Source organism: Schistocerca cancellata, chromosome 5, assembly GCF_023864275.1.
Source record: "Schistocerca cancellata isolate TAMUIC-IGC-003103 chromosome 5, iqSchCanc2.1, whole genome shotgun sequence".
NCBI classification, from domain to species: Eukaryota; Metazoa; Arthropoda; class Insecta; order Orthoptera; family Acrididae; genus Schistocerca; species Schistocerca cancellata.
The window spans coordinates 241556825-241583701 of NC_064630.1; the positions used below are offsets into that span (position 1 = coordinate 241556825).

Below are 26877 nucleotides of genomic sequence, written 5' to 3' on the forward strand. Positions count from 1 at the left end.
AGTCGTTTTCTTCTCGCTCTCTTTGTGAGTGGAAAAGGAAAGGTAATGACTGGTAGTGGTACCTGCAAGTAACCCCCGCCACGAACCACATGCCTAGGTGAAAATTTGCGTTGATTCACCGTCCAGTCGCGATGATCCCATGGCAATTGTAATTTTAATTAACGATGTCGTTCGAACAACATTGTAAAACGTACGGCTCGTCTGCTGTGGAGCCACGTTGTCAGCTGTGGTGTCACCGCCAGACAGCACACTTGCTAGGTGGTAGCTTTTAAATCGGCCGCGGTCCGCTAGTATACGACGGACCCGCGTGTCGCCACTGTCAGTAATTGCAGACCGAGCGCCACCACACGGCTGGTCTAGAGAGACGTACTAGCACTCGCCCCAGTTGTACAGCCGACGTTGCTAGCCATGGTTCACTGAGAATTACGCTCTCATTTGCCGAGACGATAGTTAGCATAGCCTTCAGCTACATTTGCTACAACCTAGCAAGGCGCCATTACCAGTATAGATATTGAGATTCTACACTCCTGGAAATAGAAAAAAGAACACATTGACACCGGTGTGTCAGACCCACCATACTTGCTCCGGACACTGCGAGAGGGCTGTACAAGCAATGATCACACGCACGGCACAGCGGACACACCAGGAACCGCGGTGTTGGCCGTCGAATGGCGCTAGCTGCGCAGCATTTGTGCACCGCCGCCGTCAGTGTCAGCCAGTTTGCCGTGGCATACGGAGCTCCATCGCAGTCTTTAACACTGGTAGCATGCCGCGACAGCGTGGACGTGAACCGTATGTGCAGCTGACGGACTTTAAGCGAGGGCGTATAGTGGGCATGTGGGAGGCCGGGTGGACGTACCGCCGAATTGCTCAACACGTGGGGCGTGAGGTCTCCACAGTACATCGACGTTGTCGCCAGTGGTCGGCGGAAGGTGCACGTGCCCGTCGACCTGGGACCGGACCGCAGCGACGCACGGATGCACGCCAAGACCGTAGGATCCTACGCAGTGCCGTAGGGGACCGCACCGCCACTTCCCAGCAAATTAGGGACACTGTTGCTCCTGGGGTATCGGCGAGGACCATTCGCAACCGTCTCCATGAAGCTGGGCTACGGTCCCGCAAACCGTTAGGCCGTCTTCCGCTCACGCCCCGACATCGTGCAGCCTGCCTCCAGTGGTGTCGCGACAGGCGTGAATGGAGGGACGAATGGAGACGTGTCGTCTTCAGCGATGAGAGTCGCTTCCGCCTTGGTGCCAATGATGGTCGTATGCGTGTTTGGCGCCGTGCAGGTGAGCGCCACAATCAGGACTGCATACGACCGAGGCACACAGGGCCAACACCCGGCATCATGGTGTGGGGAGCGATCTCCTACACTGGCTGTACACCACTGGTGATCGTCGAGGGGACACTGAATAGTGGACGGTACATCCAAACCGTCATCGAACCCATCGTTCTACCATTCCTAGACCGGCAAGGGAACTTGCTGTTCCAACAGGACAACGCACGTCCGCATGTATCCCGTGCCACCCAACGTGCTGTAGAAGGTGTAAGTCAACTACCCTGGCCAGCAAGATCTCCGGATCTGTCCCCCATTGAGCATGTTTGGGACTGGATGAAGCGTCGTCTCACGCGGTCTGCACGTCCAGCACGAACGCTGGTCCAACTGAGGCGCCAGGTGGAAATGGCATGGCAAGCCGTTCCACAGGACTACATCCAGCATCTCTACGATCGTCTCCATGGGAGAATAGCAGCCTGCATTGCTGCGAAAGGTGGATATACACTGTACTAGTGCCGACATTGTGCATGCTCTGTTGCCTGTGTCTATGTGCCTGTGGTTCTGTCAGTGTGATCATGTGATGTATCTGACCCCAGGAATGTGTCAATAAAGTTTCCCCTTCCTGGGACAATGAATTCACGGTGTTCTTATTTCAATTTCCAGGAGTGTATTAATGTATCATCAAGAGCGATGTTCTACAAATGTGGATTAAAGTTAAGTATTCCAGAAGCTACGTACTTTTCTTTATAGCATTCATTACGTATCCTGTTTCAGACCTCACGCCAGCCTGCGTGAGCTTATAGCGTGCATTTCGGTCTCCTCAAACAAAACAGTGTTGGCACTTCTGCCGACACTTCATCAGCAGTATCGAAAATTATTAAAAATAATCGTCAACGGTTTTGCCGCAGTGGTAACACCGGTTGCCGTCAGATCACCGAAGTTAAGCACTGTCGAGCTGGGCTAGTACTTGGATGGGTGACCATCCGATCTGCCGAGCGCTGTTGGCAAGCGGGGTGCACTCAGCCCTCGTGAGGCAAACTGGGGAGCTACTTGATTAAGAAGTAACGGCTCCGGTCTCGTAAACTGACATACGGCTGGGAGAGCGGTGTGCTGACCACATGCTCCTCCGTATCCTTATCGAGTGGCCTGTGGGGTGAGGATGACACGGCGGCCGGTGGGTACCGTTGGGCCTTCCAAGGCCTGTTCGGACGGAGTTTAGTTTTGTTTTTTATTAAAAATAATCGTATCATGGTTGATTCCATGGGGAAGCAGTAGTGCCCAGCGACTGCTCTTACTTCAAGCAGTAACATGTGCAGCAACCAGTCGCAAATAATGTTTACTGCATATCCAGATTTCGGTCACTGAGTGGCCTTCTGCCGTGCTGAAGGACGTACACAGAACCAGTTAAAGTAAGGTAATATGCATGCCTTATTAAACGCACAGTTAAGCTTTCAGTGTCAGTCGCAAAACACATACCAGTAAATGTAAACGTAAATTAGTTGCAAACTACGGTATGCACACACTTTATTCAGTATGTAAACGTTACTAGAGATATTCGAATTTAGGTTATGACATATTCGATACGCCTGCCATCATTGGCGATGATGTGGCGCAGACGAATAGCGAAGTTCTGCATGACCCACTGAAATGTAGGAACATCGATGGCTTCCTTAACGGCTGTTTTCAGCTCAGCAATGGTTTTGGGGCTATTGCTGTGCACCTTGTTTTTAATATAGCCCCACAAAAAGGGGTTGCATGTCTTCAGATCCGGAGAATATGGCCGTCAATGGAGGCCCATGTCAGTGGCCTCTGGGTACCCCAAAGCCAGAGTGCAGTCCCCACAGTGCTCCTTCAGGACATCAAACAATTTCCTGCTTCGAATGGATCGAGCTCCACTTGCATGAGCCGTATCTTGTCGAAATCATGGTCACTTTGGATAATGGGGATAAAATCATCTTCCAAAACCTTCGTGTACCGTTCAGTAATTACTGTGCCATCAAAGAACATCGTACCGATTACTCCATGACTGGTAATTGCACACCACACAGTCACCCGTTGAGGGTGAAGAGCCTTCTCGAACACGATATGCTGATCCTCAGTCCCCTAAAAGCGCCAATTTTGCTTTTTGACGAGCCCATCCAAATGAAAGTGGCAACGCCCTTGCCGCAGGGATACACCGGTTCCCGTCAGATCACCGAAGTTAAGCGTTGTCTGGTGTGGCCGGAACTTGGATGGGTGACCATCCGGGCCTCCATGCGCTGTTGCCGTTTTTCGGGGTGCACTCAGCCTCGTGATGCTAATTGAGGAGTTACTCGACCGAACAGTAGCGGCTCCGGTCACAGAAAACCGTCGCGACGACCGGGAGAGCCGTGTGCTGACCACACGCCCCTCGTATCTGCATCCTCATCTGAGGACGACACGGCGGTCGGATGGTCCCGATGGGCCACTTGTGGCCTGAAGATGGAGTGCTGCTAATCCAAATGAAAGTGGACTTCGTCGCCAAACGAAACAATACTAATTCCCATAATGTCACGCGGCCAACAGTGCAGTTTGAACGCCCTTACGCAACTGTTCAGAAGTTACGACGATGTTATTTCATATAATTCAATAATTGTCACCTTGTGTATGCTCATATTCCCAACTGGACTATTAATGCCAAAAAGTTGAGTTCACACCAAGGCCGCTGTTTACAGTTACAACATAGCTGGCTTCAGTGTACGTCATACCAAGTACAGCGCCCTCTTCACGCGGGTGATGAGTTGACATTATTAATTCAATTTTCCTTAGTATTTAACATGGTTTTAATAAAAAGATTATTAACGTAGGTATTTTGAACAAGATTACTGACCTTTTTAATATTATGTTCAGTTATAGTGTGCGGAGTAAATTATGTCAATGCTGAGTTCACACAATCACCACCATCTGTAACTGTAAAAGTAGAACATTACTCACTGGTTTTAGTTACAATGACATTATTTGTTTCATACAAATATTTCTAAAAGCATAAAATATATAATACTATAAAACGTACGAATTGTAAAATAATGTTGATACGTGTTACCAAGGCATCACACATGAAAATAGGGCATTGTACGAGTAGATTGGTATGATGTAGGCTGCGTGGTAACTGTAACCCGCGACCCAGTGTGAATTCAGCCTTTGACATGAATACTTGGGACTATGTAGATATACAAGTGGCCTTAATGTTTTTTCTTACATTTAGTAGTATGTATTTTATGACTGACTCACATTTAATAGGGCATGCCTGTTGCCTTGAAAGGTACGTGTATATAATTTTGTAGGTAATTTTCTTGTTTTTGGATGTCTTAGGACGCACATATAATATTTGTATCGTTGTGTTACACGCGTCCAGCCTCACCAGAGACGCTGCGCTGCCCGAAGACTAGTTGGGTCACCATTGCTCTGCAAAGATGCGCAGATGTGAAGTGTTCATCGTGAGGAGAGGAGATAAGCAGTTGTGGCAGTGGTGGCATCGCAGCGAGCTTGTACAGGAAGGACGCAGAACTGGTGCTCTTGGGAATTATTTTATTTATCTGCTGGAAGACATAACTATTACAAAATAAATATTATCATTATGCATTAAATGAGATGTATTTACTACTTTGAGAAGATGGGGATTTAAGGTAGGGAATGAACATATTTTGCTTTACTGCAGCAGCATTTAGTTCGGCATTCTTGGTTAAACACAGACATCCAAATTAGGAATTTCTTGCTGTTTTTGTAAAGTTTTTCTCACAGTCAGTTTTAATGGATTTGAAAAAAACGTAGGAATTTAATCACTAGTGAGAGCACTTATGTTTCAGAATAAATTTTCATCATGACTTACAGTTTTCTATTTCTCCAGTGTTGATTTTATGTAATTGTAATTTGTAATGAAATATTTTCTTGTTGCTTACTAAGCGTCCAATGGTGAAATTTTATAAATGGAATAGTGCCAAGAACTTTTTTCTGAGATGAAGTCTTTTTAAGCCAGTTTCTTGATAAGAATTTTTTTCTAGAGAGCAACGTCATTATCCAGCTCCTGTTACCTGAAGAACATTCTTTTTTATGAGAGATAAATTTCATGTGACCCAAGTTTGCATTGCTTGTATTTAAGAGATCATATTGCACTACTGCGATTCTTTGTAGTTACTAGCAGTTCAGAAATTAAGAGACGCCTTTTCTTCTTTTTGTACGAGAGCAGGTGCGCAGTGTTTTTCATTGTGGCATAGGTAAGCAAAATACAGACGATACGAGTTTTCAGTATCACAGGGCCAATTAACAGTGTCGAGTATAATTAATTTCATTAAAGTTCAATCTCTTTTTTTAATTCATAAAGGGACTATACATTCACAAAGAGACGATCCAGAAGTAAAGCAGAAGGTACACATTCACACAATCTTCTTTGTCTTTTTTATTTATTAAGATAACTTTCAACCTTAATGCAAATGGTTCGTTATGTATCCTATAGCACTGAAGATGGCCACGCAGTGATCGAAATCTAGATATGCAATAAACATTATTTACTTTGTAGGAAGCACATTGTGCTCATGTGGGAGTGATCTAGATGGTTGTAAAACAATAAACTGGTAGCCAAGATCGCAGGAATTCTTTTTATTCCATGATTACCGGTTTCGGCGAAACTAAAGCCGCCATCATCGGATCTTAGGACACATACAGGTTACATTGTTTGCCTTGTAACCTGTATGTGTCCTAAGATCCGATGATGGCGGCTTTAGTTTCGCCGAAACCGGTAATCATGGAATAAAAAGAATTCCTGCGATCTTGGCTACCAGTTTATTGTTTTACAAACATTATTTGCGACTGATTTCTGTACCTATTGCTACTCGGATTAAAAACAATGTTTTAATGGTTTGAAATCGATGTTTATTGTTAAATTAAGTGGGTTAAGGATTAATATTAAGTGCATGTACCTCATCTAAGTGCATCAGAAACGTATTAAGAGACAAATTGTGTTCTGGGTGTCTGAAGAGGTAGAGGGTGTGAAGGGGGGGTCGAGTGTTAACGCGTGAGGGAAGGTAGGTCGTCAGATTGTGGTCATGCACAGTAGTGGATTCGGGGGGGGGGGGGGGGCTAAGAGGCTCAAGGCCCCCTCTCCAAAGAAGAAGCATCTGGGTCCACCCTTGACAAACCTCAAATTAAACTTGATATTAACCTAATGTCTTAGTACTATACTACCTACAGCACAATTTTCATCGCTTGTTACGTAATCTATTTTAAGTAGGTGTAGTATGTTTTCGAATTTTACATTTCTCTAAGAAGGTGCTTATGTGACTAGTTTTTAAATCGCTCGCCACCCATTCCGAACACAGCTACATACACTCACCACTGCCACCGTCAACCGCTCGCCTGATACGAGTGTGCTGCTGTACGCATAGGGCACTGTTGTATGGTTTGTCCAATCAGACACAATAGAATGCGCTGTTCAAGCGGTTTTCTACACCTACATGATTACTCTGCAATTCACATTTAAGTGCTTGGCAGAGGGTTCATCGAACCACAATCATACTATCTCTCTACCATTCCACTCCAGAACAGCGCGCGGGAAAAACGAACACCTAAACCTTTCTGTTCGAGCTCTAATTTCTCTTATTTTATTTTGATGATCATTCCTACCTATGTAGGGTGGGCTCGACAAAGTTGGTGACTGAAATTTCGTAAATAGATCTCACCGAGACGAAAAACGTCTTTGCTTTAATGACTTCCATCCCAACTCGCGTATCATATCTGCCACACTCTCTCCCCTATTACGTGATAATACAAAACGAGGTGCCCTTTTTTGCACCCTTTCGATGTCCTCTGCCAATCCCACCTGGTAAGGATCCCACACCGCGCAGCAATATTCTAACAGAGGACGAACGAGTGTAGTGTAAGCTGTCTCTTTAGTGGACTTGTTGCATCTTCTAAGTGTCCTGCCAATGAAACGCAACCTTTGGCTCGCCTTCCCCACAATATTATCTATGTGGTCTTTCCAACTGAAGTTGTTCGTAATTTTAACTCCCAGGTACTTAGTTGAATTGACAGCCTTGAGAATTGTACTATTTATCGAGTAATCGAATTCCAACGGATTTCTTTTGGAACTCATGTGGATCACCTCATACCTCTCGTTATTTAGCGTCAACTGCCACCTGCCAAACCATACAGCAATCTTTTCTAAATCGCTTTGCAACTGATACTGGTCTTCGGATGACCTTACTAGACAGTAAATTACAGCATCATCTGCGAACAACCTAAGAGAACTGCTCAGATTGTCACCCAGGTCATTTATATAGATCAGGAACAGCAGAGGTCCCAGGACGCTTCCCTGGGAAACACCTGATACCACTTCAGTTTTACTCGATGATTTGCCGTCTATTACTACGAACTGCGACTTTCCTGACAGGAAATCACGAATCCAGTCGCACAACTGAGATGATACCCCATAGGCCCGCAGCTTGATTAGAAGTCGCTTGTGAGGAACGGTGTCAAAAGCTTTCCGGAAATCTAGAAATACGGAATCAACTTGAGATCCCCTGTCGATAGCGGCCATTACTTCGTGCGAATAAAGAGCTAGCTGCGTTGCACAAGAACGATGTTTTCTGAAACCATGCTGATTACGTATCAATAGATCGTTCCCTTCGAGGTGATTCATAATGTTTGAATACAGTATATGCTCCAAAACCCTACTGCAAACCGACGTCAATGATATAGGTCTGTAGTTCGATGGATTACTCCTACTACCCTTCTTAAACACTGGTGCGACCTGCGCAATTTTCCAATTTGTAGGTACAGATCTATCGGTGAGCGAGCGGTTGTATATGATTGCTAAGTAGCTATCAGCGTAATCTGAAAGGAACCTAATCGGTATACAATCTGGACCTGAAGACTTGCCCGTATCAAGCGATTTGAGTTGCTTCGCAACCCCTAAGGTATCTACTTTTAAGAAACTCATGCTAGCAGCTGTTCGTGTTTCAAATTCTGGAATATTCCATTCGTCTTCCCTGGTGAAGGAATTTCGGAAAACTGCGTTCAATAACTCCGTGCTCTTGTTCGTATTTGTAAGATTTTTAAAAAAATGGCATCGAAACGTAGACAAGGAGATCTTCGTTCGTTTCTTTTTTTACTTACAAGAAAGGAAGAAGTGGTAGACTCGAACGAAAATGAACCAGTATTACCTGGAAACAATGTCGGAGACTTTTCTTGTCGACTCAACGTTCAGCAGGTACATATTTCTGATTACTTATATGTACTGAATGAAATTCATACAAACACGATTAGTCGAGTTTGTAACTTTTTACTGTGTTCAGTTCGTTGATCTCTCGGTCGGTGTGGTGTGGGTGGCTGTGGACTGTACTCTGGATCAGTATTGGGAAGTTAATGGTTTCTCCCACTAAATTTGGTGGTTTTGAGTACCTGTCTAGTGTGCAGATTTTTCATCTACTGTCTCGTGTGAATTATGACAAATTTTAATAACATTTGGGTGGTTTATGGTAAAATTATTTTTTAAAATCACTTGATCCATTATACATACAGCAAACAGCACTATTTAATTTGCTAACGTCTAGTAGCTCTTAAATTTATATCACCTAAACATTTATAATACACGGTATTTTTTCTTCGTTTGTGGCCGTATTGTCATGCACCCGTTTTGTTATGCGCTCTTACATTAATAAATCTGCAGTTGCATGCTCAGTGCATATCTGTAGTGCTGATGATAATTTGGTGTATCTTATATCACTTGCTTTTGCTTTAGTACTAAACATGTGTAAAGGGACAGTATACCCAGAAATTTCGTGCAGAATCGCTACGCGGTAGTAAATCTGCAGACTGGCTAGAAAGAATTCAAGGCGATGACAGAAGAGTGTATTGCAAATTTTACCGTAATATTTTGTTAGCGTGTTCTGCGGCAATAGTAAGCTACAGTGACGTAACAAAACACACGAGACAGCGGCAGCACCATTGTCAACAAACAAAAATAGCGTGAAAAACTATTCAAAAGTGAATCAAGCTGAGGGTCCCTTTGCATTACTTGTTACCACCCATGTCCGATCATGTCATGTCACCACTTAACTGATTCGTGCAAGAGTAAATTCACAGACAGTAATATTGCCAAAAAACTTAAAATACGTAGAACAAAATGGAGTGCAGCTATAAAACGTGTAAAAGGCAGTACTTTGTGAAAAATTTGCGGTAAGATATCGGTGACAGCATGTATATCATTATAATTAATGAATCAACAGATAGCGTGACCAAATTTTTAGGAATAACAATAATATATTACAGTGCTGCAACCAATTCGATCATTTCAACATTTTTAACATTAGCCGATCCCGAACATTATAATGCACAGTGTAGTGTGACAGCAATTAAAGACACGCCTCAAGAATTGAAATTAGAGCTAAACAAGCTGCAAGTACACTCCTGGAAATGGAAAAAAGAACACATTGACACCGGTGTGTCAGACCCACCATACTTGCTCCGGACACTGCGAGAGGGCTGTACAAGCAATGATCACACGCACGGCACAGCGGACACACCAGGAACCGCGGTGTTGGCCGTCGAATGGCGCTAGCTGCGCAGCATTTGTGCACCGCCGCCGTCAGTGTCAGCCAGTTTGCCGTGGCATACGGAGCTCCATCGCAGTCTTTAACACTGGTAGCATGCCGCGACAGCGTGGACGTGAACCGTATGTGCAGTTGACGGACTTTGAGCGAGGGCGTATAGTGGGCATGCGGGAGGCCGGGTGGACGTACCGCCGAATTGCTCAACACGTGGGGCGTGAGGTCTCCACAGTACTTCGATGTTGTCGCCAGTGGTCGGCGGAAGGTGCACGTGCCCGTCGACCTGGGACCGGACCGCAGCGACACACGGATGCACGCCAAGACCGTAGGATCCTACGCAGTGCCGTAGGGGACCGCACCGCCACTTCCCAGCAAATTAGGGACACTGTTGCTCCTGGGGTATCGGCGAGGACCATTCGCAACCGTCTCCATGAAGCTGGGCTACGGTCCCGCACACCGTTAGGCCGTCTTCCGCTCACGCCCCAACATCGTGCAGCCCGCCTCCAGTGGTGTCGCGACAGGCGTGAATGGAGGGACGAATGGAGACGTGTCGTCTTCAGCGATGAGAGTCGCTTCTGCCTTGGTGCCAATGATGGTCGTATGCGTGTTTGGCGCCGTGCAGGTGAGCGCCACAATCAGGACTGCATACGACCGAGGCACACAGGGCCGACACCCGGCATCATGGTGTGGGGAGCGATCTCCTACACTGGCCGTACACCACTGGTGATCGTCGAGGGGACACTGAATAGTGCACGGTACATCCAAACCGTCATCGAACCCATCGTTCTACCATCCCTAGACCGGCAAGGGAACTTGCTGTTCCAACAGGACAATGCACGTCCGCATGTATCCCGTGCCACCCAACGTGCTCTAGAAGGTGTAAGTCAACTACCCTGGCCAGCAAGATCTCCGGATCTGTCCCCCATTGAGCATGTTTGGGACTGGATGAAGCGTCGTCTCACGCGGTCTGCACGTCCAGCACGAACGCTGGTCCAACTGAGGCGCCAGGTGGAAATGGCATGGCAAGCCGTTCCACAGGACTACATCCAGCATCTCTACGATCGTCTCCATGGGAGAATAGCAGCCTGCATTGCTGCGAAAGGTGGATATACACTGTACTAGTGCCGACATTGTGCATGCTCTGTTGCCTGTGTCTATGTGCCTGTGGTTCTGTCAGTGTGATCATGTGATGTATCTGACCCCAGGAATGTGTCAATAAAGTTTGCCCTTCCTGGGACAATGAACTCACAGTGTTCTTATTTCAATTTCCAGGAGTGTATAGGCACAGACAATACGAATGTAATTGTGGGTGTTCACACTAGTGTCAATCAAATTTTGAAAAATGTAATTCTGGATTTATTTGTTATAAAATTTGTAAGCCATTCAGCTCAACGTGCTACTTCTGCTGCAAGTAAGACGCTCCAGGAAATCTGGACGTCTTTGTTAGGGAAACTTATAATCGGTTTTTGCATTCTTCAACTCACCGACAGTTGAATAGTGATATTTATCAGACTGTCAAAGGAGCAGAACCCCTTAAAATTCCACGCGCATGTGATATTCGATGGTTGTCCGTTGAGCCTACGGTAACAAGGACTACAGATCAGCGGTTAGAGCTTAGAACGCACATTGAAACAATGCGAATCGAAGACAACTGGTACACTGCAGAAATGCTTTATTCAGTGTTTTCTCATGAATCCAGTTAAGTGTATTTAAATATTTTCCAAGACGATTCTTTCAAATTTGCATCTCGTTAATAACATTTTGAACTCAACACAGAGGATCCGTGTAAGCTGTTAAATAACCACGTTGTACTAACAGAAGCATTAATAAAAAAAAAAGTTTTTGTCCCTACACATCCTATGCACCTATGCAAAGAAAATTAAATTTAGACTTTGAAAACCACTTTGATCCCAAAACATATCTAGGATATTAGTTCGAAAACAAGTTTAATGAATTGAGAAAATCTTAATTACACCCAGAACAAGAACATGTCCTACGTCTGAGATGCATCCAGTTTGTTTACCAATTAATAATTCAGTTGTTGCAAAGACTTCCAGACAACAATGAAATTTTGGGGAGAATTTCACTTCTTTCAGTGTCCAAAGCTCTTCGTGTCGTTATAACTTCAGCTGTTGCCAAATGGTCCGAAACAGAAGCAGTTAATTTCTGGTGTGAAGTGCTTCAACAGAGATGCAAATGCCGTCAACACATTTCACGAACTGACAACTTTTACGCCGTCGCGACTAATGTTACATGATCGAATGCGGAAGTGGAAAGACTTGTTAGCCAGATGAACGTTATTAAAAGTAAAGCGAGGAATAAAATGAAATCCGAAATGTTGAATTCGCATTTGTCGATTCGAGCGGGAATCGAAAGGAAGAAACAGTGTTGCCACAATAATGATCTGCCAACAGAAGTGCTGACGCAGCTGGGAACTTACAGATTTGTAACATGTGCAGCCACAGCCTTTGAAATTCATGGTGACTTCAAATTGAATGAAACCGCAGACAGCTGTTAACTGATGGTTTATTGACCCAACTGGTCTCGCTGCGTTAAAGCAGCTTATTCGGATGTAAGTGGTGTCACATAAATTATTACATGGAGATGCTCCCTACGTTCGTACTCAGAGAATCCACTAGTGCTTTACCCTTAGGACTACTGGTTGCTGCATCCCCTGCACTATTGGCCCCAATGTTCCGCAGATTTTTATTCGTTGAGCACTTCCCCTCTTCATGGGATTGGATTCTCTGTCTCCACGTGTTAATTTATGTGACACCACTGCTCTGCCTCTGGTGTTGAAACTTCTGTCGTGTGCCGGCCGGTGTGGCCGAGTGGTTCTAGGCGCTTCAGTCTGGAACCGCGCGACCGCTACGGTCGCTGGTTCGAATCCTGCCTCGGGAATGGATGTGTGTGATGTTCTTAGGTTAGTTAGGTTTAAGTAGTTCTAAGTTCTAGGGGACCGATGGCCTCAGAAGTTAAGTCCCATAGTGCTCAGGGCCATTTTTTTTTCTGTCGAGGAAGACGTTGTTAACCCCTAGCTCTCCATATTCTATTAGGTAAGTTCGTTGTGCCTCATTTCATAATATTGTTCTAGCTTTAAACAAAGGGATAATTGAATTGTCTCATACTTTTGGTTGCTCGACGTACTCATTGCTTAAAAATAACGATCTAATGGTTTTGTCAAACTCAAGATAAAAATGAAGTGGTTTATAGTGGTTTTGAATAAGTTCTTTTAGCGGGAAATCTCATTTCACTGTTGGCAACAAAAATGCTCTGAGCACTCGATCCTCTCTGCTTGCACTACAAGCGACAGCGTGAAATAATATTATAGCGTAAATGATGTAATGTAATATCAGTCATCGTGTGGATTCTTTTTAAACCAGCTTTCTTCGCGCGCATGCCGGTGTTGCCCTGAATTTTATACCGCGTTATTTACCTAAAAACGGTAAATAATCTTATAATGGGTTAAAGTACTCATCAATAAGAACAACTATTACTGTGGGACCAACTTAAAAATCGCGAAAAATCAGCTGTTTCATACATTTTGGTCGATCAGGTTACTTCGTATGTAACTTTTACAGGGACTAGCTGAGTTCAAGTGTGCACCATAATAAAAGAAATGCTTCATATTAATGAGTTTTATTATAAACCCTTAAATGATTATTGGCCTTTTTAAATAACCCTGTAAAATAGTTCCGAAGAGTTATTTTAGTTGTTGATTTGCTTATGTATGATTCTCTGATTTCGTACAAGTTGTAGTTTTTGTTTGCTGTTGTTACACAACCGGAACCAGTGTCAGTGGGAGTGGCAAGTACATCTACTACTTACGCTGAAAATACTTCTGATATTTCGTGTGTGGTAGGAAAAGTACTCAGTGACGAGGAAAAGTATAAACATCTGACGGAATCTTCAGAACCTCGTAATTATGAATATCCGGAGCAGACAGAGGGTGGACAAACAGGAAAGTTCCGTTCTAATTGGCTAAAGGAATACTCTTGGATAGTCTATAGCCAACAACAGAGCTGTGCATATTGTTTGCCTTCCCTACTATTTTCTGGTCCAGATAGTGGGGGCAAGCATTCTGTGGCTCTAACATCTTTCGTCACTCGTCCACTTTGCAAATACAAAAAAACACTAGAAATCTTCAGAAAGAATTCTGCTACAGATTATCACAAAATGGCAGTTTTAAAAAGCATACATTTCAAAAGTTCATATGAAAACCCTGAAAAAGCAGTAAATAATTTAATCGAAAATGAGAAACTGAAAACGATTAAATCAAACAGAGAGCGGCTGATTCCTACAGTAAAGACGATCATATGTGATCGAGAAAACATACCATTAAGAGGCCACCGAGATTATGGTACACTAATTGATGACATCAGCCAAGGAAAACTTCGAGGACTTTTAAAATTTCGCCTTGACTCAGTTGACTCGTCTCTCCAAAAACATTTAGAGACAGCTGCAAAAATGCTACATATCTGAGCAGAACAACTCAGAATCAGCTGATTGATTGTTGCCATTCTCTTATTATTAAAAAGGTACTCGACAAAGTCAAAGAAGCAAAATATTATGCTGTCCTTGGCGACGAAACAACGGATGTCAGTGGTACAGAACAACTCAGTGTATGTATCAGGTAGCTGAAATTACAAAAAAGCACAATACACGAAAACTTCATATGCTTTCTATCTGCAACTGACATGACTGGCGCTGCACTAAGCGATCAAATCGTTCAAGAACTAAAACAAGTCGGCCTACAAGTTGAGAATTTGAGAGGTCAAAGTTATGATGGAGGCGCCAACATGTCTGGAAAGTTCCCGAATAAAGCAGCTCCAACTGCAAGCGACTTACATGTATTGTGCAGCACAATAACTAAACATAGCTATCGTGAGAGCCTGCAGCTTGCCTAGTATTCGCAATATGACGGGAGTTGTTAAGTCGTGACACCAATTTTGTGCGCGAGTCTGCAAAAAGGTTGGAACTTATCAAGTGAGCTGTCCTTCAAAAACACCCAGAGGCGAAAAGAGTTAGGTTACAAAGTCTTAGTGATACATGCTGGCTTGAAAGCCATGATGAACTCGTTCAATTCGTAGAGCTCTTTGACTCTATCTCTATCGTATAGTTCCTTGATGAAATGGGTAGAACTCCGTCATCGGAAAGTGCAAGTCTTCTGGCTTCTATTCAATGATACGACTTTGTTTTAACTTTGACGGTAACCGCTGCTGTATTTGAAATTACGGTTTCGCTTTCACGGCAACTTCAGGCTGTTGCATTAGATCTCAACCTTTGCTGTGATGTGGTAGACAGTGTATAAGAACACTGGGACGATACAGAAAAACGAAGTATGAAGAAATTTTCCAAGAGGCGTGTCATATTGTAGAACCTTTGGACATCCCTTTCTTTTCTGTTCTTTCGAGTTCGAGAATAATGTCATGTCGTGCTTTGTTTCAGATTGGATTTATTCCTTCCTTTCATCGATTTTGTATTGGGACAGTTGACGAGTCGCTTTTCGAAAGCAGAGCGTTCATCAATATTCGACCTGTTCACCCTTATACCAAGTGCCATCGTAAAAACAGAAAATCTGAACTCTTTAGTGGCAGCAGCACGTGTTTACAGCAGCGACTTGCCTCGTCCTCTCTCGTCATCGGGAGAAATAACTCTTTGGAAGGAGTTCTGGAGAGACAGGGAACATCCCCCCCCCCCCTCCCCAAACAGCGGCAGAGGCACATCAAGAGACAAATGAAATTTTCCGTAATATAAAAATTCTTTTACAAATTCTTGCTGTATTACCAGTATCTCCTTGTAGTGTGTGGCGTAGCTTCTCTTCGCTTAAACTGATGAACTCGTACCTTCGTACGGTGATGACGGATGACTGGTTGAGTGAATGGTTTGGCTGCCATGTATATTCACCGAGATATATCTGACAGCCTGCAACCTGTCGAAGTAACTGAAGAATTTTAAAAGCGTTACCCGAGGAGACTCGCTATGCGTTAAATGAGCAAAATAAAATTATGTGTGCTTTTTAGTACATTAATGTTTACCTTGAGAAAGCCTACGCTCAGTTGGGTCAATCCCCTCCCAAAACAATATCCTGGATCCGCCACTGGTCATTCACTTCCGTCCTTTGTAAGTCTACGAAATAAAGAGCGAGCAAGCGATTCCTCGCACACTCCACACCACTACGTCACAAAAACCACTACAGGGTCTTTCACAAAGTTGTACCCGACCCTTCCACAGCACGCCTAGTGAATCACTGACGACGGAAATAAGAACTTACTTATTAAACTGAAAATAACTCCACTGTATATACAGGAGCTCAGTGAGGTTACTTTGTCTACTCAAATGAGAGAACTGGAGGGCAACTGCTGGGGAGGTATAAACTGTCTGTAAATTGAAAAGCGAGCGGCGCTCATTGTGGGGGAAATTGCCTTTCCTGAAAGAACGCTACAGCACTGATGTGCACGATTACTAACAAGGAGCCCTCTTCATAAGTTTCTCCTACACTTACATGTGGTACACACTTTTAATTTTTATTCATAACTCACTTCCTTTAACAATAAACACCGATATTATACCATAAAATCACTCTTTTTAATAATCTGCAATATTGCCATCCGCTGCTGCGGGGAAACTGTTAGTCCAAGAGAAAAAAATGAATACGGTATTTTTGTGGGAAATGCAGTTGAATTTAATAGTGGGAAATGTTTTTGCCGCGGTTTTCGAGATATTCAAGAAAAACATAAAAAAGTAATCTTTAAACGCCCCTCCATCCCCACGCCCTTGGTTTACCGCTCAGGATTTTTATATCTTGCTCGTTATTCTCCTCTCTACCGCTGCACGAAAACTTGTGACAACACGATTTTTTCCCCTAATTTTCCTTCGTTGCTTGGTTTGAAGTAAGCCAGTTGAAAGCCGTTTGTGGATGGCCTTTGTAAAGAGAGTGCAATGCTATTAGAGGGATGCACACTCATTTCCGCCCAGCCTGTGTCTCACATTAGTCACGGCACAGTATCTTCTCAAGGTGAGGTTGTTATCGCAAAAGATACACCATCAGACAGCAAGAGACACCGTCTTATCAAAATGGTTAACGACGCCTCGTGCCTATCGCTGCTGAGTCAGCTGTCAGCCAGTTTTTCAGATTACGAAGTCGACACCTGCGGAATCAAACCATCTGAAGAGAGGTACCGGTAGGCTTAAAGTGTTAATTTATCATCACCTCGAAAAAAATCAAGCTGTGATCACGAAAGTTGTTGGTAGTGTTTGTCCCTCTCTACATATTCACTTTTCAATTTTTCTCATTGATGTAGTACTTCGCGGAGACGTTGCAGAATTCTGCAGTTTTGCTGTTCGGGAAACGTTCCACCTCGAAAATGACAGCGTCGTCAGCCCAGAAAAGCCTGCCAAGCAATGTACGAGATGGGTGAGGAAAGTAATGCGAACGATTTTTTATCTGCCAAAGGTTTTTTTATCCTAAAGCAACAATATTGGCCCCTTCAAAGTAATTCCCTTCAGCAACTATACACCGCCAGTCATAGATTCCAGCGCTGAAATGCTTCAACTGGTAGGACCATTGTCACTCACATTCTTCTGAACATATTCCGGAATCCCAAAATAACGTCCTTCTAAGACATTTTTCAAATTCGAGAGAACAAAAAAGTCAATAGGACTCAGATGAGGTGAATAGTGAGGCTATGGAACAACAGAAATGCCATTTGTAGTCAAATACTCCGTGATGGAAGTGGCCGTGTGACATTGGGCGCTCCCATGATGAAGCATCCACTTGTCTGCAATGTCTCGTCTCACTCGATTCACCCATTTCCTGAGCTTTTCAAGGTTCAAATGGTTCAAATGGCTCTGAGCACTATGGGACTTAACATCTGTGGTCATCAGTCCCCTAGAGCTTAGAACTACTTAAACCTAACTAACCTAAGGACATCACACACATCCATGCCCGAGGCAGGATTCGAACCTGCGACCGTAGCAGTCCCCCGGTTCCGGACTGAGCGCCTAGAACTGCTAGACCACCGCGGCCGGCAGCTTTTCAAGGACATCTTTGTAAAACATTTGGTGGACACCTGGTCCTGGAGGAACAAACTCTTCATTCATAATACCCCTGATGTCTAAAAAGCAATTCAGCATTGTTCTGATCTATGATTTGATCATTCGAGTTTTTTTCCGTCGAGGAGGTGTCTCAGTGTGCCACTCCACACTTCGCCACTTTATCTCTGCATCGTACTCAAAACACGATCACGCAGCCCTCTCAAGAAAATCAATGCACACGGTTCTTCGAATGTCCTTGTGCTCAGTTGTGATGTTTCTCTACACCATTTTGGCACAAACCTGTTACATGTGCAAATCTGAAGTCAAAATTTGATGTAGCGCGAAATAGTTTAGGTTTAACAGGTCGCCATCGCCCTTACTGTTAAACGTTGGTCTGATATCGCAGGACCACGCACACGTTCGACGTTTCCATCGGTTTTTGAAGATGGTCTCCCTGAGCGAGATTCTTCTTCAACGTGTTCTCGGGCTTCCAGTAATGATTTGTGCCGGCGAACCTTGTGCTCTTGATAAGGAATGTTCCCCACGGGCCTGTTTGAACTTTTCAAAAGTCACCCTCATGGATTCCCCAAGTGTAACACAAAACTTGATTGCTTAACGTTGTTCTAAATTGCGCTGTTCCATTTTCGAACACACAAAATAAACCACAACTTCACTGACGGCGCTCTCAAAAATCACGTGATCGCTATACGGATCTGAAACTCGGACTGAGCATCTGGAAGAGATGAACGCACCGGTCTACACAAAGAGAACAACACAGCGTTCCCAGACGGTTCGCAGTTTTGTCAGGCTCATTACTTTTCTCGCACACCTCGTATGCTTCATCTGATTAAAGAAGAAGTAGTCATTGCCTGACATGTCTTGAGAATACAAGAGGATGATCCAAAATTTCACTGACCAAAGAATTAGCATGTATGACTGCATCCAGTGCAGAATTTTCCAGGGCGTTGTCGTAGGGCAAAAACACACTCTGGTACAGCTTCTCGCAGCATTTCGTCTCAACAGCCTCCGGAAAGCTGGTCAGGAGAATTCAGCACCATGCTCGTGAGGTGGTTTGCCAATTACGAGCACCACACCACGACAGCCCCAAATAACACTCGCCGTCAGAATCACCTCGCCCGAATACGGTATATCCCCCCTTTTCCTGTTCCCGTGCCGCCCGGTCTTGGGCGCCTTGCCATGGTTCGCGCGGTTCCCCCCGTTGAAGGTTCGGCACCTCCCTGGGGCATGGGTGTGTGTGTTGTCCTTAGCGTAAGTTAGTTTAATTTAGATTAAGTGGTGTGTAAGCCTAGGGGCCGAGACCTCAGCAGTTGAGTCCCATAGGAACTTATCACAAATTTGCAATTTTCCTGTTCGCGTCGTGAACGTTTCGCGGTAAGAACGATTGCTGCTAAGCCTCCATGTGAGCACCAATCTCTCTTATTTTTACTTTCATGGCCTTTCCACGAGGTATGTGTGTGAGGAAGCAATATATTGACAGACTCAAGTGAAGAAAAACTGAAACAAACTTGAAATTTATCAATGTCTCTATTGTAACCTCATAAAAATATTTGAAATCGACTGAAAAATTTCACACTGGCAGGACTGAAATGCAGAAAATGACTATTTAAATAATTTTTTTTTAATGTAACACATTTTTGAAACTGAGTGAAAAGTATGAAATAATTTCTCCCGCGACCATACAGATTCCTAACCCCACACAGACAGTGATGAAAATGAGTGTTTGTGTTGTTTTAATGGCTATCACAGTACTTGTAAAATTCAAAACGAAAAACGTGGGGCACTTGCCATAGTTAGTAAGGACTGTAGAGAGTAGCTGTCGTTGATAAAAACCACAGAACAGTTCACCTTCTTAGCAGTGGAAGAAAAGTGTTAGTGACTTAGATGACCTATTCGTGCATCAATTATCTATTCCATGTGCCCCACGTTTTGAGTTTTAAATTTTACGATTATTGTCATATCTATTATAAAAATCACAAACACACATCTTGAAAATTATCCATATGGGGTGAGGCATCTGTATGGGGCTAGGAGAAATTATTTTATACTTTTTAGTGCGTTTCATGAAAAGGTTACACTAAAAAGGTTTTTAATAAAATAATAATTATTTCCTATTCCGTTCGTGTATTGAGCGAGGGAAAAATGACGACCTACATTCTTCTGTAGGTACACTCCTCAATCATCTCTCGTATGTTTCTCTCATAACTCTTGCCTGAGACATACGATGGTGGCGCGCAACGATCACACAGTCTTCTTCGAATACAGGTTCTCTAAATTTACCAAGTAGGGTTTCGTGACAGCCGTATCCTCTTTCTTCGAAGGATTTCCATTTAAGTTCTCCGAACATTTCCGTCACACTTTCACATTACATTGACTTGCTGCGATTCTAGACGCGCATCTCTGCACTTGTTCGATGTCTGCTGTCATACTTAGCTTATAAAGGCTCCAGGCAGTGGAACAACACACTGCAATATGTCGCACCAGCGCCTTGTACGCGATTTCCTTTGCAGATGCACTGAGCTTTCCCAGACCCTTTCAAGAAGTCTAAATCCTCCATTCGCTTTCTCCGATGTTGATTTTATGTGTTCACCCTTCTAATATAGCTCTTTAGTGTTATACCTAACTTATTTAAACAATGTAACATGCTTCATCCCGAGGATATTCGTTCGATATCTGCGTTATTTACTGAGCAACAGATCTATAATTATACGCAAAGAATATAAATACATAGGGAATGACTGTAGAAAGCTCCCTTCCTCAACAACGAGTTGTCCCAGACTATGTTCCGAAAACATTGGTCAGAGAAAATCGGAAAAGACTGTCAGTTCTTTGACATTTTCAATGTCTGCAATCACCCGAAAGGTAAAAGTTACAGATCTTCGCGTTTGAAGAGGGTCTATAACATGTGACTTCCAGTTCAGGTTCTTATTAACATATAAACACCCAAAAATCTAGAATATACTGTTACAGTTAGTGATTTTGTCTTACGAACTGTTTTTCACATCGTGATCAGGTCCTCTGCCGTACACAGTTGCTTGCATTGTGTTGTATCTAAGTTCAGTAACAGTCCATAACAGAGAATAAATGTTTCGTTTTCAAAAACATTTTATTTACATTTTCAGATGTTGAAGTTTTGAGTTACCCCAGATTAAAACACTTTTTTCATCAGGTAATAGAAATATTTAGCTCTCTGGACATATGAAGGCAGAGCATACAACCATAACAGTGGCTCCAATATCGATTCCTGTGGTACACCTGTAGTATTTATTCTCCATTCTGTACATGCTGTTTCATTGTGTACAGTCTCTGGGTTTGTTAATGTGACACTCTGCTTTCTTGTAGTTAAACAGAATGAAAACCATTTGTAGCAATACGATAATATTTAAGCTGCCCTAGGAAGAGACTTTCAAAACCAATTTTTTTAGAGAACTGTGACAAAATATTAGTTAGAGTCAGTAAATAGATGTGGGACTCAAATTAGCAAGCAGTTTGTACAAAAACATGTTTCCGCCAGCCATGTATTAGAGAGTGACTGTTTGCACGATGACATGAGGTCACAAACGATTACATAAACACGTCCCTCAAAGCAGTAATTGGTGGTGAACCACGTAGACCGACCATAGTGTTTATTCGTCACAGGGGGCTGGGTACGTGTTTGCCATCGGTTCCTAGGTTCCTCTCTGAAGTATCAAATCGTTACTTGCCTTTGTGGATGAAACGATAATCTATAACAATATAACATAACATATAATCTTATACATTATTAAATGGTTAAAACGGTCGCCCAGTTTCAGTTGCAGGTTACACATCTAACGTCTTCCAGGGGGAACAGAAATTTCATTTTAAGTATTTCATATAATAATAACTCTAACATCTGGTAGTAGACAACATTCCATTAGAACTACTGGCAGCCTTGGGAGAGCCAGTCCTGACAAAACTCTACCATCTGGTGAGCAAGATGTATGAGACAGGCGAAATTCCCTCAGACTTCAAGAAGAATATAATAATTCCAATCTCAAAGAAAGCAGGTGTTGACAGATGTGAAAATTACCGAACTATCAGTTTAATAAGTCACAGCTGCAAAATACTAACACTAATTCTTTACAGACGAATGGAAAAACTGGTAGAAGCTGGCCTCGGGAAAGATCAGTTTGGATTCCGCAGAAATGTTGGAACACGTGAGGCAATACTGACCCTACGACTTATCTTAGAAGCTAGATTAAGGAAAGGCAAACTTACATTTCTAGCATTTGTAGACTTAGAGAAAGCGTTTGATAATGTTGACTGGAATACTCTCTTTCAAATTCTGAAGGTGGCAGGGGTAAAATACAGGGAGCGAAAGGCTATTTACAATTTGTACAGAAACCAGATGGCAGTTATAAGAGTCGAGGGGCACGAAAGGGAAGCAGTGGTTGGGAAGGGAGTGAGACAGGGTAGTAGCCTCTCCCCGATGTTATTTAATCTGTATATTGAGCAAGCAGTAAAGGAAACAAAAGAAAAGTTCGGAGTAGGTATTAAAATCCGTGGAGAAGAAATAAAAACTTTGAGGTTTGCCGATGACATTGTAATTCTGTCAGAGACTGCAAAGGACTTGGAAGAGCAGTTGAACGGAATGGACAGTATCTTGAAAGGAGGGTATAAGATGAACATCAACAAAAGGAAAACGAGGATAATGGAATGTAGTCGAATTAAGTCGGGTGATGCTGAGGGAATTAGATTAGGAAATGAGACACTTAATGTAGTAAAGGAGTTTTGCTATTTGAGGAGCAAAATAACTGATGATGGTCGAAGTAGAGAGGATATAAAATGTAGACTGGCAATGGCAAGGAAAGCATTTCTGAAGAAGAGAAATTTGTTAACATCGAATATAGATTTAAGTGTCAGGAAGTCGTTTCTTAAAGTATTTGTATGGAGTGTAGCCATGTATGAAAGTGAAGCATGGACGTTAAATAGTTTAGACAAGAAGAGAATAGAAGCTTTCGAAATGTGGTGCTACAGAAGAATGCTGAAGATTAGATGGGTAGATCACATAACTAATGAGGAGGTATTGAATAGAATTGGGGAGAAGAGGAGTTTGTGGCACAACTTGATTAGAAGAAGGGATCGGTTGGTAGGACATGTTCTGAGGCATCAAGGGATCACCAATTTGGTACTGGAGGGCAGCGTGGAGGGTAAAAATCGTAGAGGGAGACCAAGAGATGAATACACTAAGCAGATTCACAAGGATGTAGGCTGCAGTAGGTACTGGGAGATGAAGAAACTTGCACAGGATAGAGTAGCATGGAGAGCTGCATCAAACCAGTCTCAGGACTGAAGACCACAACAACAACAACATTTAATTATTGACTCAATTTAAGAGTTTAAAATGCTATCATAATCTGCTCTACCTACAACGACTGGACATGTCTCTCAGCGACGTAAGGGCAAACACACAGTGTCTATACAACCAGGCATCTCTCCTAGGCTGCGATTCGACGATACGATGCCAAGTAATGGTGAACATCATGTGACGTGCACCATTTGTATGACGCGGGGACCCGGATGTTACCCTTCACGTTTATATAGAATAAAAATACTAGTTTCTGGAACTTGTGATCAGGATCAAACTGACAAGGCCGATTTGAGTCGTATAATAATGGGATGAAGTAAATACAACGAAGCACAAGAATTACTGTACAATCGGTTGCAAGGAGTTTTCCACTACCTGCAAGTGTTACCTCCTTAGTCAACGCACTCGATGTAAAGAAGTACCATTTGTTAGAATAATACCCTTTAATTTGCATAAATTTTTCATTTTTAACTATCATTGCCTAGGTATTCATTTTGCCAATTTTTTATTAGAAACGAAAGCAAAAAATCAACTGTGTTCGTAGTGTAACACCGAAAAATTTCATTTCCATATATTCGTGAAAACGTCTTTGAAATTATTAACCAGTCGTACAAAGAAATATGCCTAATGTATAAATACACTAATGGAAATTGAAATAAGAACACCGTGAATTCATCGTCCCAGGAAGGGGAAACTTTATTGACACATTCCTGGGGTCAGATGCATCACATGATCACACTGACAGAACCACAGGCACATAGACACAGGCAACAGAGCAAGCACAATGTCGGCACTAGTACAGTGTATATCCACCTTTCGCAGCAATGCAGGCTGCTATTCTCCCATGGAGACGATCGTAGAGATGCTGGATGTAGTCCTGTGGAACGGCTTGCCATGCCATTTCCACCTGGCGCCTCAGTTGGACCAGCGTTCGTGCTGGACGTGCAGACCGCGTGAGACGACGCTTCATCCAGTCCCAAACATGCTCAATGGGGGACAGATCCAGAGATCTTGCTGGCCAGGGTAGTTGACTTACACCTTCTAGAGCACGTTGGGTGGCGTGCATTGTCCTGTTGGAACAGCAAGTTCCCTTGCCGGTCTAGGAATGGTAGAACGATGGGTTCGATGACGGTTTGGATGTACCGTGCACTATTCAGTGTCCCCTCGACGATCACCAGTGGTGTACGGCCAGTGTAGGAGATCGCTCCCCACACCATGATGCCGGGTGTTGGCCCTGTGTGCCTCGGTCGTATGCAGTCCTGATTGTGGCGCTCACCTGCACGGCGCCAAACACGCATACGACCATCATTGGCACCAAGGCAGAAGCGACTCTCATCGCTGAAGACGACACGTCTCCATTCGTCCCTCCATTCACGCCTGTCGCGACACCACTAGAGGCGGGCTGCACGATGTTGGGGCGTGAGCGGAAGACGGCCTAACGGTGTGCGGGACCGTAGCCCAGCTTCATGGAGACGGTTGCGAATGGTCCTCGCCGATACCCCAGGAGCAACAGTGTCCCTAATTTGCTGGGAAGTGGCGGTGCGGTCCCCTACGGCACTGCGTAGGATCCTACGGTCTTGGCGTGCATCCGTGCGTCGCTGCGGTCCGGTCCCAGGTAGACGGGCACGTGCACCTTCCGCCGACCACTGGCGACAACATCGATGTACTGTGGAGACCTCACGCCCCACGTGTTGAGCAATTCGGCGGTACGTCCATCCGGCCTCCCGCATGCCCACTATACGCCCTCGCTCAAAGTCCGTCAACTGCACATACGGTTCACGTCCACGCTGTCGCGGCATGCTACCAGTGTTAAAGACTGCGATGGAGCTCCGTATGCCACGGCAAACTGGCTGACACTGACGGCGGCGGTGCACAAATGCTGCGCAGCTAGCGCCATTCGACGGCCAACACCGCGGTTCCTGGCGTGTCCGCTGTGCCGTGCGTGTGATCATTGCTTGTACAGCCCTCTCGCAGTGTCCGGAGCAAGTATGGTGGGTCTGACACACCGGTGTCAATGTGTTCTTTTTTCCATTTCCAGGAGTGTATATAAGTACAGTACACCGGACAGTTCCTGTGCGCTGAGCGCAGCTGCATCACGTGTCTACAAGACGATTTTGTAAACGTCTCTATGTCATAACCTCTTCTTGGTTCTATAGATGGCTAATGGTTCAAATGGCTCTGAACACTATAAGACTTAAGGGGCTCCGGAAAGGCTCAAAATCATGAAAAGTCCAATTTTTACTTTTTTGCGTTTTCTGAATCTGCAGACTATTACTTTTTAATAGATATATAATTTATTCAATTCCGAAGACTACCACTATTTTTAAATTTTTTTTGAAATGTGTTCTACATGGGCGTGACCCACTGTGGCGCTGTTAAACTGCTGTCAAATGCTGTTATTATTAACGTCCGTGTTCATCAGGTACATTTTAGTGATGTGAGATAAAGTATGTGTTGTGGCTAACCTGTGATGGTTCAATATATATCGCTGGTGTGATTGTCGATTGTTTCATGTTTATTTACTCTGTCGTTATCTCGAAAATATTCGTAATTAATTCTGTTTCTTGAGTCTCTGTTTTGTTGAAGTATAATAATGAGTAAAAGTAAAGTTGCTGTTGCGACTTCCAATGATGGCAACATTGTAAGGTGCAAGGTATTTAGAAATATGGGAATGAAGATAGGTTCTAACATGGTACGAGCGATGCTTGCTTTAGACAAGGAACGCCTTCGGGCTGCAGACAGGGCTGTAAAGAGTCTAGAAATACAAGCAAGCGTAAACAGGAGGAGGAACAAGAGGAAGCTGGAGGAGGAGTTTGCAGAGGATGAAGATAATCCATCCTATGGACCTGGAATGCACTAAAAAGTTAATCCAATCTTTGTCGCTCGATTCCCAAAACTTTTATTTTCTCATACTAATTACATGTTTTCTAAGGATCTTCCAAACATATTTGTTTCAAACTTTCAGTAAATGTTACACAGTACCGTCTGCATAATTTAACACAGCCTTTTTCCAAAAAAACTGTATATTTTTGAATATATAAATAAAAAATTGCAAAAAAATGTTGTGAATTTTCATTACAATTGAAAAAAAATCATCTTTAATAACTGAACTAAAATTTTGTAAAATCCCTGTGTTAAGTTGTAGCCCATATTCCAATAAATAATCTGTAAAAAGTTCAACTTCCTACCTCAAATACTTTGTGAGGAAAGATGTAATTTATAAGCGTTATTTTAACATTGCAAGTATAGGGCGTTCCGGAGCCCCTTAACATCTGAGGTCATCAGTCCCCTAGACTTACAACTACTTAAACCTAACTAACCTAAGGACATCATACACATCCATGCCCGAGGCAGGATTCGAACCTGCGACCGTAGCGGTCGCGCGGTTCCAGACTGAAGCGCCTAGAACCGCTGGACCACAACGGCCGGCAGATGGCTATTGTCTTCGCCTGCAGTCGTTTGTGCTTTGCAGTTGAAAGCTGTCAAAAGCGCTGCCAGGTGCCAGGGATTTTCTTAAATTGACGCAACTGTAGGAGTGTCTTAGTAATAAAGAGCAAATTAATTAAAACATCACGCATGATGCCGCACTTTTTCATGCAACTCGGTGCTTATGCCGTCATATCTTTTGAACTATGTGTGGTATAGTGATATATTTC

At 43.6% G+C, this 26877-nt stretch overlaps 1 protein-coding gene across 2 annotated transcripts in view; it reads right to left on the reverse strand.

Annotated features, from left to right (window-relative positions):
- The window catches only part of LOC126187822 (probable cytochrome P450 301a1, mitochondrial), a 357451-nt gene that overhangs the window by 305359 nt on the left and 25215 nt on the right, over positions 1–26877 (reverse strand). Inside the window, exon 1 of one of the 2 annotated variants that reach the window (XM_049929118.1) lies at positions 4125–4197. The exons of the other annotated variant lie outside the window; for it this stretch is intronic. The gene's annotated coding sequence lies outside the window, so the exon portion shown is untranslated. Of the gene's footprint in view, positions 1–4124; positions 4198–26877 lie in introns of those variants that run through there. 2 annotated transcript variants of the gene reach the window in all.